This window comes from Eptatretus burgeri, chromosome 1 (assembly GCF_056783735.1).
Source record: "Eptatretus burgeri isolate ZD-2024b chromosome 1, Ebu_testis_v1, whole genome shotgun sequence".
NCBI lineage: Eukaryota > Metazoa > Chordata > Myxini > Myxiniformes > Myxinidae > Eptatretus > Eptatretus burgeri.
In genome coordinates, this window is record NC_140961.1 from 42,016,544 (window position 1) to 42,030,339 (window position 13,796).

At 49.9% G+C, this 13,796-nt stretch overlaps 1 protein-coding gene across 6 annotated transcripts in view; it reads right to left on the reverse strand.

The window, feature by feature from the left end:
• The window catches only part of LOC147034337 (uncharacterized), an 86,482-nt gene that overhangs the window by 7,604 nt on the left and 65,082 nt on the right, over window positions 1-13,796 (reverse strand). The window lies entirely within an intron of this gene.

Genomic DNA, 13,796 nt, shown 5'->3' on the forward strand with positions numbered 1-13,796 from the left:
GAAAACACGGGACGAACAGGACAAAAATTATAATAAAAACAGATAGACGAGATGGGGAAAATAAAAATGCACAAGAAAAACACAACAGGGGTACAAAGGGAGCATTTCAGACAGAACCATGCCCCACTGAGGCTCCCAAGTATGTACCACATGCACATGTCAAAAACAGTCAACATATAAAGGAAAACAAAGACTCACTCACATCTCTCACCTGTGAATTTCGGTTTGCGCTGTTACTGATGATTCGCCAACAAGTGATGAAACCGGTCCGGCAGCTGAAGGGATGTGTAGTTTTGGGATTCTCATGTGTGTACTATTTGTGAATGTCTTAACCGCTGTGGAGGAACTTTGGGAAGGGTTTGAAACAGCAAAGGGCTTATCTTGGGGAGCCTTTCATCGTTGCTTTATGCAGCATATTTGGTGAGAAGAGCATGGGAGGAGTAAATTTATTTATATTATCCTAGCTACCTGGATTAATTGATTAGTTGCGAGTTAATTGGTTATTCCCTCCATTCACAGGTGAGAGATATGAGTGGGTCTTTGTTTTTCATTAATGTATGTGCATGTATATATATATATATATGTTCAAAAAGTATCCAACCTTAATTTTTCGTGCGTAAACAAATGAAGCTAGGGAGGCGTGGTTTGGTGCATGTATGCAGGCGATCCTAATTCGTTTGCGTGAATATTTTCCCGCCTGCAGAAGCTGTCAGTCTCCGACAGACCGCCGATGAGTGAGGAAGTGTAAGTGAGCGCCGTCGGATTTTCGTTTTTGACAAATTGGCGGAAAAACTTGAACAACGCAACTGCATCAAATTTTATGTAAAGCTTGGCGATTCCCAAGTGGAAACGATCCGCAAGATTCAACAGGCCTTCGGGAACGAAGCAATGGGCACCACACAGATAAAAGAGTGGCACAACCGCTTCAAAGATGGTCGCACATCAGTGGAAAGTGAAGCACGTTCTGGTAGGCCCTCAACATCCCGAAATGAGATCGTCATTGACCAAGTGAGGACCCTGCTGATGCAGGATCATCGAATCACGATCAGAGAATTTGCAGACGAGGCGGGCGTCAGCATTGGATCCGTTCATTCCATTGTGACTGAGGATTTGGGCATAAGGAGAATCTCAGCGAAGTTCGTGCCAAAGCTGCTAACGATCGAGCAGAAGCAACTCCGTTTGGAGATCGCACAGGACATGCTGGAGACTGTGAACAGCGATCCCAACTTCTTCAACACAGTGATCACTGGCGATGAGACCTGGGTTTATGGGTACGACCCAGAAACAAAGTTCCAGTCATCACAATGGAAGCATCCAACATCCCCGAGGCCAAAAAAAGCAAGGAAGGTCCGCAGCAATGTCAAAATCATGCTGACCGTCTTCTTTGACTCCAGTAGCGTGGTTCATCACGAGTACGCACTACACGGCACAACCATCACCAAAGAGTACTACCAAGAGATACTGCGTCACCTTCGTGAAGCTGTGTGAAGCAAACGGCCAGACCTGTGGGCAGCGGTCAATTGGCAGCTCCATCACGATAACGCACCCGCCCATTCTTCACATTTGATACAGAGTTTCCTGGCCAAACACAACACATCTGTGCTTCGCCAGGCTACCTACTCTCCCGACATGGCTCCGTGTGACTTCTGGCTTTTCCCCAAGCTGAAAATGCCCCGGAAAGGGACCAGATTTCAGTCCAGAGAAGACAACATGTGGAATTCGACGGACCAGCTGCGCACCATCCCAAAAGATGCGTTCCAGCGCTGCTTCCAACAGTGGCAGAACCTTTGGGAGAAATGTGTGGCAGCCCAAGGGGACTACTTTGAAGGAGATTGGTGTAAGTTTGTTGTATCTGGATAAGAGTATTTTTTATGAACAAAGGTCAGATACTTTTTGAACACACCTCGTGCATATATATATATATATATATATATATATATATATATATATATATATATATATATATATATATATACATATATATATATATATATATATATATATATTGTTGCGAATTCGCGCCCGCCGGCGTGCGAACGGCCACGTGACTCGAATCGCGGCACGTTGCCCACCGGACGGACAATTCTGTCGTGACCCTCTCGGACTAACGCCGGGAGTTAGTCACGGGTGGGCCTTTCGGCCTCACCACGATCATGCCAATAGGCCACCCGCGTGGGATAGGGTTATTCGCCAAACTCGACCTACCTAAGTATCCACGCGGATGGTAAACCGAGCGATCGCACCTCGCCACAGGTCGACTCCAGACACGGGCCGCTTAAGCGGTCCGTTCCGTACTATCGGGATAACCGAGCGGTGTTATCGTCGGCCTCGACGATTCCGATTACTTATCGGGCGTATTAAGCCCACTACGAACCCTTTACGTGAAGCAAGATGGAGATTCAAACGAAGGAAAGGATGCAGCGAAACGGGGAACAAGTTCACACAAGCACTTTATTCACACGACACACGGAGAGCACACATACACAGCCAAACAGTCAGAATGCACATAAAGCAAATGCAAGAAGAAAACAATAAAAGCAACGATGACGCAGAGCTACAACCGACTACGCGAAGACACGGCAACACTTATACAGTTTTACTTCACAAGACACGGCGCCACAAGTTCCATACAAAAAAAAAACCCGAAAAGAAATGGAAGTGGTCACTTCCCTGTGCGCGCATAGAATCCTTCTCCGCGCCCTCAGCTCCCGCTCCTCCGGCGTTGTCAGCGAGCTCGTGCTTCGCGCCGGCACGTGTCGCCGTTCGACGCTACGGACCGGGGTTTTGGGGAATGAACGGGGTTTTCAGCGCTCTCTCGGTGCGGACGGGGGGCGGGGGAAGAAATCAGACACTCGGGGTCGAGAGGGAGAGGAAATGGCGGACGCTCCGTCCCACCAGCGGTGTCTCGGGACCACACCAACTCCGGCGAACCCTCGGACAAGAACCCTCGAACAGGATATCTATCTCTATCTCTATCTCTATCTCTATCTCTATCTCTATCTCTATCTCTCTCTCTTTCTTCACACCGTCGTTTGTCCAAAAGGTCCAAGGCTCATCAGGATCAAGGGCTCCGCAGGGATCAACAGGCCGGCAGGAACAACAACAACCCCGCAGGGATCAACCGGCCGGCAGGAACAACAACCCCGCAGGGATCAACAGGCCGGCAGGAACAACAACAACCAAAAGCCTCTACGCAGATCCATCCCTTTTGATATCGCGGGGCCCCGCCGCGTTGCTCCGCCCCGTTCTTTGCTCCACCCCCCTTCGAGGCGCTTCGAGAAAGGTCTCGAAAGGGGGCGTTCCTCCTCCCTGGCCGCGTCACACCGCGCATCCACCCATCGGGCGCCAGCTGCCCCCACCCCGCTTCTCCTCCCTCACACCAAGTGCGGAGAAGAATGGCGCGAAAAACCACCGAGCCCCTTGTTGGTTTTTGCTTGAAATAAAAGATAGAAAAAGAAAAACGACTGACTCAAAGCGTCGCAGTCCGAATGAATCACATTAATTCCCTCTAAACAACGGGTTTGGGGCTAACTACACATGTACTTAAGAGATACCTCACCAACGGGACCTGAATGGGGGTTTGCGAATTTCCACAGCCGTAACAATATATATATATATATATATATATATATATATATATATATATATATATATATATATATATATATATATATATATATATATATATATTGTTACGAATTCCGCCCGCCCGGCGTGCGATCGGCCACGCAAGTCAAATCGCGACGCGTTGCCCACCGGAACAGACAATTCAGTCGTGACCCTCTTGGAACTACCGCCAAGGAGCTAGCCACGGGTGGGGGTTTAACCTCACCACAACCCAGTCCGCATTCTATCCGCGCGAAATAGGGTGAATCGCCGAATGTCGATATACCTAAGTACCCGCGCGGGTAGCATACCGAGGAGTTTTACCACGCCGCAGGTCGACTCCAGACACGAACTGCTTAAGCGGCTCGTTCCGTGCTGAAGGGATAACCGAGCGGAGTTATCGCCGACCTCGACGGTTCAGATTATTCATTGGGTGTCTACACCCACTACCAATCCCTTACATGATGCAAGATGGAACTTTCAAACGAAGGAAAGGACGCAACGAAACGGGAAAACAGTTCAACAAGCAAGTAGTTTATTACACACGCAGACAAGGCACGTATTTACAGCCATACAGTGAAAACAAGCACGTATATACAGTCATACAGTAAAAGCAAGCAAAAGAGTTACCCACCGAATAAAGCAATGTACAAGCACTTATTCAGGTTTAGTTAAAAGACTGGCGCCACACACATTTACACAAAAAGCAAATAAAAGCCACCCTCATAGGCAAGGGGGCAGACAGGTCCGTGGACCAAATGTACGTGGGACCTGGGTGAGCGGCCAGGTCCACGAGACTGAAGGGGTCTTATTCGTGCCCTCGTGGCGCGATGGCGGGCTCGTCGCAATGTCAGCGTAACGTGCCTGACTCCGTGCCCCTGGCGTGGTCAGTGAGCTCCTTCAGGCGTGCGTTGCGCAGACACGTGTTGGTCGGTCGACACCACGGTTGGGGTGGGGAACGGACGGGGTTACCGGCGCTATCTCAGTGTGGATGGGGGAAATTGTTGATGCTTGGGGTGGAGAGAGGGGAATGGCGGACGCTCCGTCCCGCTAGCGGGCCTTGGGACCGCACCGACTCCGGCGAACTCTCGCCCGAGCGCTTTTCCGCTTCCCTGCTTCACTCCGCGACTCTTCCCTCGACCTCAACTCCGAGCTCCGTCCCCTTCGCCGTCCGATCCCCACAAACACACGACTCAGACTCCACGACCTCCGTCTTCACTCGACCAGCCAGCCCAACACCCATCTCTTTTTCCAGAGCCTTGTGCTCGCGTCTTTATAGACCGGGGGAAGAGCGTGTATGTAAATTCGCAGATCAAAACGCACTTGGAGGCAGGGCCATGTCAACCGATGTTCAGCCATTGGTCGGGCAAAAAGGGGCGTGAGCCTTTCTTGATCCTAATTTCCTCCTAAAAGGAATCCACATGCATCACGCTTAGGAGCGGGGCCACCCGACGCTCGCCCATTGGACGGAGGAAAAGGGGGCGTGAACCTCCCCTGATCCGATTTCCTCTCCCATAAAGGCATCAATTTGTACTCGCGGCTCGACGCGTTCGGCAACAACCACCGAACGGGCCCTAGACTTAATTATTAATTAATTATCAATTATTAATAGACTTAATTAATTATTCACGACGTTCGGTGTTGACAGGTGGTGTGGTTGATGGTTGTGGAAGGAGAAAGGCGAAGGTTGTGGGGGGTTTGCTGTGGTAGTTTGGTTGTTGGCGGGCGTCGTTTGAGAATGGCGGTGAAGCGATGCTTGCAGGATGGAGTTGTGGAGGTAAAGAGGCGAAGGTGGCAGTGTTTGAGTTGTTGGGGGATTATTGGTCCAAAATAACGATAGAGAAAGAAAAATGGTTAACTCAAAGGGTCGCAGCCCGGATGAATCACACATATTCCCTCTAAACAACGGGTGTTAGACTAACTACACATGAACTTATCAATATATCTAACCTGAGGACCTTTCTGGTGTATTGAAAATTTCCACAGCCATAACAATATATATATATATATATATATATATATATATATATATATATATATATATATATATATATATATACATATATATATATATATTGTTGCGGGCTGGGGGTCAGGTGAGAAGACCACTATGGAGGGGGGGGGAGCTATCTCGGCTCCCAACAGACTCCCGGGAATTGTAGACCTTCGCACACGGATAATTGCGTGATGCGGCGGGTCGCTAACCGAACGTGGACGCCAATAACAACCACGTGACCTAGGGTCCTCCCGTCTATGGGTTTACTGGGTTACCTAATTATTCACATGATTAAATTACCGGGGAACACGCCCTCGGTATGCCTTGTCCAAACCGGATCACTTTACCGGATCGGATGCAGCTGAGCGACACTGTCAAGGACGTACCGGCTAAAAGGAACGGATCGTTGGGAATAAAGTCCCGGCTAAGCTCGGATTCGGACCATGCTGGATCAATGCAAGAAAAGACAAAAACGAGCTGGGAACATTTCAAATAATAATTTATTTATAAGCAGGTGAGTAAAAGTATGTGGCACCGGGAATAGTTAATTAGGGTGTGTTGTGCAGGAATAGAAAGAAGCATGAGGTGCGGCAATGTACAAGGAACTTATGAAAGAGAACACAGAGCAGACTTAACCCGAAATAATAATAATAATAGTAATCTTCTACAATCTTACTTATGTGGACAGGCGCCAGGACAACTCACTCACACACACACACACACACACACACACACACACACACACACACACACACACACACACACACACACACACACACACACACACACACACACACACACACACACACACACACACACACACACACACACACACACCCGATGAAGAGGAGTTATTGAAACAAGAAGGGAGAGGAGCTGAGGCTATGGTCTCTCGGTACCTTGTGCAATGAATTGCCCGAACGCGCCACCAATACGTTTGAGGGGAATGCTCTGTGGTGCGATACCTCCCCGATAGCTGGCGCGTCGTCTCTCGCTTCATACAGCTAGTGTCGAGATGCGACCGTCAGTGTGAAGGAGGGACTTGAGTTGAGAGGGTGGAGTCAGCAGGCGATGACGACAGGAGGGCGGAGTCCAAGCGATGATGAAGTCCAGCTCATGTGGGGGCAGCAGAACAGAGAGAGAACGAACGGTCTTGCTCCGACCTTTCTAGGCCCCACGGCGCGGGACAGGGATCCACCCCAAAGAAATGCGTCATCACGCAAATCAGGTGCTCTGATTGGCCCCGGCCCCCCGTGTGGCCCGGCCATGATGGCCGGAAGCAGCAACATTCCTCTTCCGGCAAGGTGACCCCAAGCCTTGAAAATGTCTCGCTCCGACCTCATGACATGATATGAATCGCTCACACCGAACTCCGCGTCATGAATTGCCTTACAAGAACCCCCGGGCCGTTCCCTGACGACGGGCCGAAGGTGGCGTCGGTCCCGCATGCTTGCCCAGGCACCACCGATTAGCGCTGATCAATGCCTGCTCCATGATGCGTCACACAGCCCGAGTGATCCAACTTGCACATCACACCTCTGCCCGATCACGGCTTCACTGGCCGGAGAGGCGAGAAGGTAAGATGTTATGGCAAACCCATGCACAGACAGTAAGATGTGTCCATTCATGCCCTGCTCTGTATGATAAGGTGTCACGCGCTAAGCACGGGTCTGCCTTCGAGCACGTTCCGTAAAGTGCACACGGATCCGCCATGGCCCACGTGGTCAGCGCTTGCATTCGCCCGATTCTGCTGTCGTGTGCGCAGGGCGAAACCCGATCGATATAATTAGTCCAGAAATGGGTTGAAAAGTATGCGCTGCCCATATCATGCACAACGTGGCGTGGTTGTCGTTCATTTGCTTCTGTGTTGTGCAAAACCATAAACCAGAAAAGTACAAATGAAGTTAGTGGTGTAAGCAAACCTAGCTACGAGATCCCCGCAATGCACGTCCCATTTGACCCACGAAACAAAAGGGTGTGGTGAATGGAAGGTCGTGACGTGTGACCACGTGATGCCCGGCTCGAGCACAGAAGAGATAAAGCTGAGGTTCGGCTCGGCCGCGGGGTTTTGTCCCTGGGGCATTGCCGTTGTATGTCGCCGGCTCACTTGGTGCTCATTGAATGGTGAGAACACTGATTGATATATAATACTGATTTATTTTGCGGTGATTAGTTGCGCGAGTGTACCTTACTGCTTGTACTCCATACTGCGTTTGTAATTCCTGGTGTGCCCATAGAAGCGGCTTCAATCAAATGGAATAAAGCCTACACTCTGAAGGTTCTTCTCTCGTCTTCATTTCAATTTATTCAATTTGGTTTTCTCGGCTCTCTCAACCAACGATGGACAAGATCTACAAACCAGAGAGGTTCGACGCAGACCCAAACGCGACTGACGCAGAAATGAAATGGTCGCATTGGTTCTGTTCCTTCTCATACTATCTGACCATCATCGAAGAGGGAGCTGACAAATTTGCCGCTCTCGTGAATCATGTCTCGCCCAGCGTATACAGGCTCTTCTCGGAGTGCGACACTTACGAAGCAGCGATCGACGTGCTGCAGGCGCTCTACGTGAAGCGCAAGAACGAGGTACACATACGACATCTTCTCAACACACGCAGGCAAGCTGCCGGGGAGACAATCGATCAGTTCCTGCAAGCTCTGAATCAGCTGGGAAAAGACTGCAGCTTCCGGGCCGTAAGCGCCGAGGAACACCGAAAGGAAGCGACACGGGAGGCATTCATCCAAGGACTCAGATCAGCCCACATACGGCAACGCTTACTAGAGAAAGCGCAACCCACTCTTGACAAGGTAGTCGATCAGGCTCGAGCGATGGATACGGCACAGCAGCAATCTGAGTGATTTGGGACACCGATGCTGCTAATGAACGCTGCTACGATGGGAACTCAAGGAACCCCACTGGCACAGACACAGCCAGACATAGGGGATGGAGAAACACCCGAGGAGCCGGATACACAGGCCACGTCAAACTCCTCAGCTGCTACTCCGGTTGGTAAATGCTTCTTTTGTGGGTACAAAAGGCACCTCCGGCAAAAATGCCCCGCCAGAGATGCCACATGCATGAATTGCGACAAGAAAGGGCATTATGCCAGGGTATGTAAATCTACTCTAAGGAGAAATAAACCCACTTCTGCGGCTCTCTACTCGCAAAATAAATTAACTGCAGCCTCCCCGGGGAATCTATCCAAGGCTATCATCAACGTACGAATTAACGGGCATATGGCTGAGGCACTGATTGATACCGGTAGCTCTGAAAGTTTCGTCAACAGCTCGCTAGTGAAGGGCAGGAAATGGATAATCCACCCGACAGACAATACGGTATGCATGGCCGCCACCTCACTACAATCCCGCGTACGAGGGTACTGCAAAGTCGAATTGGACGTAAAAGGGTACACGCATCGGGATGTAAGGGTACTGGTGCTTCGTGATTTGTGCGCAGACGTAATTCTGGGTCATAATGTCCTCAAGCAGCACACGAGCGTCGAAATACCCTTTGGAGGAAGCAAACCTCGTCTAATTTTAAATGCTTTGACCACCGCCGAGGTAACGTCCCCCCAGCTGTTCGCTAACTTGTCGCCGGTCTGCAAACCGATAGCGATCAAATCGCGGCGATATACCACTGCTGACATGAATTTCATCACTTCAGAAACCAAGCGATTACTGGAAGAAGGAATTATAGAACCGAGCGATTCGCCATGGCGCGCACAGGTGTTAGTAACCAGCAGTCAGAACCATAAGAAACGAATGGTTGTCGATTATTCCCAAACGGTCAATCGCTTTACCCAACTCGATGCCTACCCCCTGCCGCGCATAGACGTTACCCTTCCCGACGCTCTGAATTCCATACGCTCTCTGCTCTGCACGTCCACCAATGCGACTCCTCACGACCGAATGTTTACTCACCAACGACGTTATGTTGACGGCCAATCGGTGCCCGACTGGCTAACCCATCCCGGAACAGTGTTCATGAAACGCCCAGTACGACAAAGCAAGTATGAACCCATGGTGCAAGGGGTCGAGCTCATCGATACTAATCCAGAATACGCTCATGTCAGGCTCCCGGATGGCAGGGAGACCACTGTGTCGGTTCGTCATTTGGCTCCCTCAGGTACTCCCCCCGCCGGTACACCACCATCTGGCACACCTCCCTCTGACATTCCCTCCCCAGGTGTTTCTCCCCCAGGGACTCCACCCGAGAAGGGTGACGGCGGAGCTACCGCGTTCCACCCGGGGGCGATCGGGGAGACATCTCCGGCTCGAGTCGAGGCTCACCAAAAGGATCGGAAGCCTCCCTCAAGTGAAACCGCTATCTACTCCCGGAGAGGTCGACGAATAATACCCCCTCGCCGACTCAATCTGTAAAGGGGATTATCGGCATCCTCGATGCTCATGCCCCTATATGCTTGTTACATAATATATCGATGCTCATTACCATGCTCCTACAACTCAAAATAATCCTCACTGCTTGGCATGTATGCTTCTGTAGATTAGATAGTTCGCATTGCTTGAAATGTATACTCCTGTAGCGCTGAAGTAATCATGGTGCGTTAGCTGGGCCTCTAGTTACATTTTAAAGACGGGGAGAATGTGGTGAATGGAAGGTCGTGACGTGTGACCACGTGATGCCCGGCTCGAGCACAGAAGAGATAAAGCTGAGGTTCGGCTCGGCCGCGGGGTTTTGTCCCTGGGGCATTGTCGTTTTATGTCGCCGGCTCACTTGGTGCTCATTGAATGGTGAGAATACTGATTGATATATAATACTGATTTATTTTGCGGTGATTAGTTGCGCGAGTGTACCTTACTGCTTGTACTCCATACTGCGTTTGTATTTCCTGGTGTGCCCGTAGAAGCGGCTTCAATCAAATGGAATAAAGCCTAAACTCTGAAGGTTCTTCTCTCGTCTTCATTTCAAAGGGGACTATCTAAACGTATATTAATGGCACAACTGTCTTGGGACCACTATATGTTAGATTCCATATATACTGAACAAAAATATAAACGCATTACTTATTACGATTGTTACTATTTTACCTCGAACTCATTAATACTAAATCTTCACAAAAATTTGGTTATAGAATCCATGACAATTGAGCATTAAATTTCAAAGAGTTCCTTGGGAATTCTGGCGACAGTCTTTGCGCTACAACAGCCGACACAACCGAGGTGTCACTGTCAGAGTTCACACAGTCAGTGGCGGGTGTGTCCACCGTTGGTGTCGGGCAGAGCGGTGCATCTCCGGCGCATGGACATCACCAGATTATCGATGGTGGCCTGAGGGATGTTTTCCCATTCCTCCTGGAGAGCCACACGGAGCTGGCGGATGTTCTCTGGGACTGCGTAACGTTGTCGTACACGTCGATCAAGAACGTCCCAAAGGTGCTCGAAGGGCGACATGTCGGGAGAATATGGAGGCCAGTCGAGGACATCAATGTCCTCCTCACCGAGGAAGTCCATGCAGATCCTGGCAACATGGGGGCGAGCATTGTCGTGCTGAAACGTCACATGGTGAAGGCGCACAAACGGCACGACGATGGGTCTGAGTATCTCGTCCCTATACCGCTGCCCGTTCAAGTTGCCTTCAATGAAATGAAGCCGAGTGCGCTCTCCATGGCATATGCCTGCCCACACCATAACACTGGCACCACCGTGTGACACCCGACGAAGGACATTGGCGTCAGTGTAGCGCTCCCCAGCCCGACGCCAGACGCGGAGTCTGCCATCAGCCCGATACAGCTGGAACCGCGACTCATCGGTGAACAGCACTCTCCTCCATCGTGCGAGGGTCCAGCGCAAGTGAACATTGGCCCAGTTCAGTCGGATCTGACGCCGGACTGCAGTGAGGTCGAGTCCCCGGTGTGGTCGGCGGGCTCGGAGGTTGGCCTCCCTCAAGCGGTTACGCACCGTCTGGGCTGAAATGCGCCTGTTATGCAGCCCGACAGTCTCATCGGCAGTCCTCGTGGCCGCTCGGAGTCGATCCCGGAGATGTTGCAGCCTCATGTGACGATCCTGACCGGCGGTGGTCACACGTGGTCTCCGGGCATGTGGGCGGTTCACGGTGCTTCCAGTCTCTCTGAGGCGCGTTCTCAGGCGGCTAATGGTGGAGTGGTGGACATTGAAGTGTGCTGCAACGGCCCGTACTGACGTCCCAGCATTCAGCATGCCAATGGCGCACTCGCTCAAGATTTGTGACATCTGTGGCATGTTAACATTTGGCACCAGTCCACATTTTGGGGAGGCCTTTTATAGGGCAAGCTATAGGGAGTGTTTGTGTCCTGGTCACGCTCACTGACCATCACTCTGTCAAGCCCCATGGTGCTCATGGGAAGGATTACTCAACGTGTGAGTCCACACACTCAGAGTGGTCAATTTCAATGGGAACATCTGTCTTGAGCAAAACAAAGGAACCATTGCTCAAACATATCATCGGTTTGACCATTTTCCCATAATGGCAATCTTGACTTAGATATTTAGGTTGGTGCGTTTATATTTTTGTTCAGTATATGTTATTTTTTTTTTTTTTTTACGGAAAAATGTTCCATTGCACCATAAAATATTACACAATATGACATGTACCCCTGCAATATAATGGTCAGCTAACATGTGCCTTAACATGTTCCCCAGTTTACATTTGAATATCTGGAAGTTGCAAGTGCATACTGTGCACTGCATGCACAAATTGCCATGCACATACTTTTACTGAGTCACATGACACTGCTACACGTGTTACTGAACAAATTACAGCCCACCACGATTCGGTGATGCCTGGTGTTGGCTTCATGGTGAGGGTGGTGGGCTTTGGATCCTAGGATCCTGAGTTCAAATCCCCCTCGGCTGTTGAATTAATACCAAGTGGAGTTGACTCTGCCTGTCATCCTTCCGAGGTTAGCAAAATGAGTGCAAGCATGCTGGTATACTGTGTTGGAGTGGTGCCCTGTCCAGGATTGTGCCCAATAGCCAAGGAGACTGCTTCGGCAGCACCAATGCTCTGCACAGAGTATGGTCCCAATGGATATAATAGATGGATAGATGATTTGGTGAACCATCTCAGCTGTGAAAAACATTTTATTTTATTAATGTCTAAATGCCATAAACGTGATGCCACACCTTTCCGAAAATGAACGTTTACGTGCTATTGACATGCTTGAGACAGGAATGCCAAAAAAACGTCATGGCTAGTGTGATATAACTAAGTTTGAATGTAAAACGTTCATTCATGTTCTGCCCATGCCTTGCCTCAATGCATATTCATGTTACCTCCACCCATATGTCGAGTCATCCCTCATGCATATTTGTGCTCCACCCATATGGCGAGTCATCTCTGCTGCAAGTGGGCAAGAGCAGCGTTGCCCCGTCTGGTGGGACGTGTGCATGTATCTGGAGAAGGCACGGTTTTACCGACGCATTTGTGGCATTTTAAATAAAGAAAAAGTGATTTAAACCTCTGCAAATGTTGATTAAACTGCCTGAATCATTCTTAATCAGGAAACATGGACCGTTCCAGGATAGCTGGGCATTTTGGTGTTTATCGGAACACCATACAATCACTCTGAAGATGGTATCAACAAACTGGTAACATCTAAGACCGTCCACGTTCTGGGCAATCACATGCGACGTCATGTCGGCAGGATAAACATATCTGGTTGGTGAACCTTCGGAATCGGTTCCAGCCAGCAAGTTTAACAGCTCGCAGCATCCATGGCTTGTGATCAATCATTGCCAGAACTGTCAGGAATCGGTTACGCGAGTATAACATCCAACCACGATGACCAGTACATCAGATTTTGTTGCCACGTTATCGACATGCATGCCTAGCTTGGTGTAAACAACCTCTGAGGTTCAGGAGACAAGATTGGGCTGCTGTTCTCATCACAGATGAGCTAAGGTTCCATCCTCGACTCATCTGTAGTGATGGCCGGTGCGAGTTTTATCGACAGGAAGGGGAACGTTATGCTGATGCATGTGTTTTGCAACATTCGGCGTTCAGTGGTGGAAGCGTGATGGTATGGTGAGACATCACCGCACATCAAGGAACCCGGCTTGAGGTCATCAATGGCAATTTGACATGTATTCGGTACCACGATGTTCTCCGTCCTCACGTCCTCCCGTTCCTGGAGGTCCATGGACGTCACACCACACTTTAACAGGATAACGCACATCATCCCATCACACTAATGTT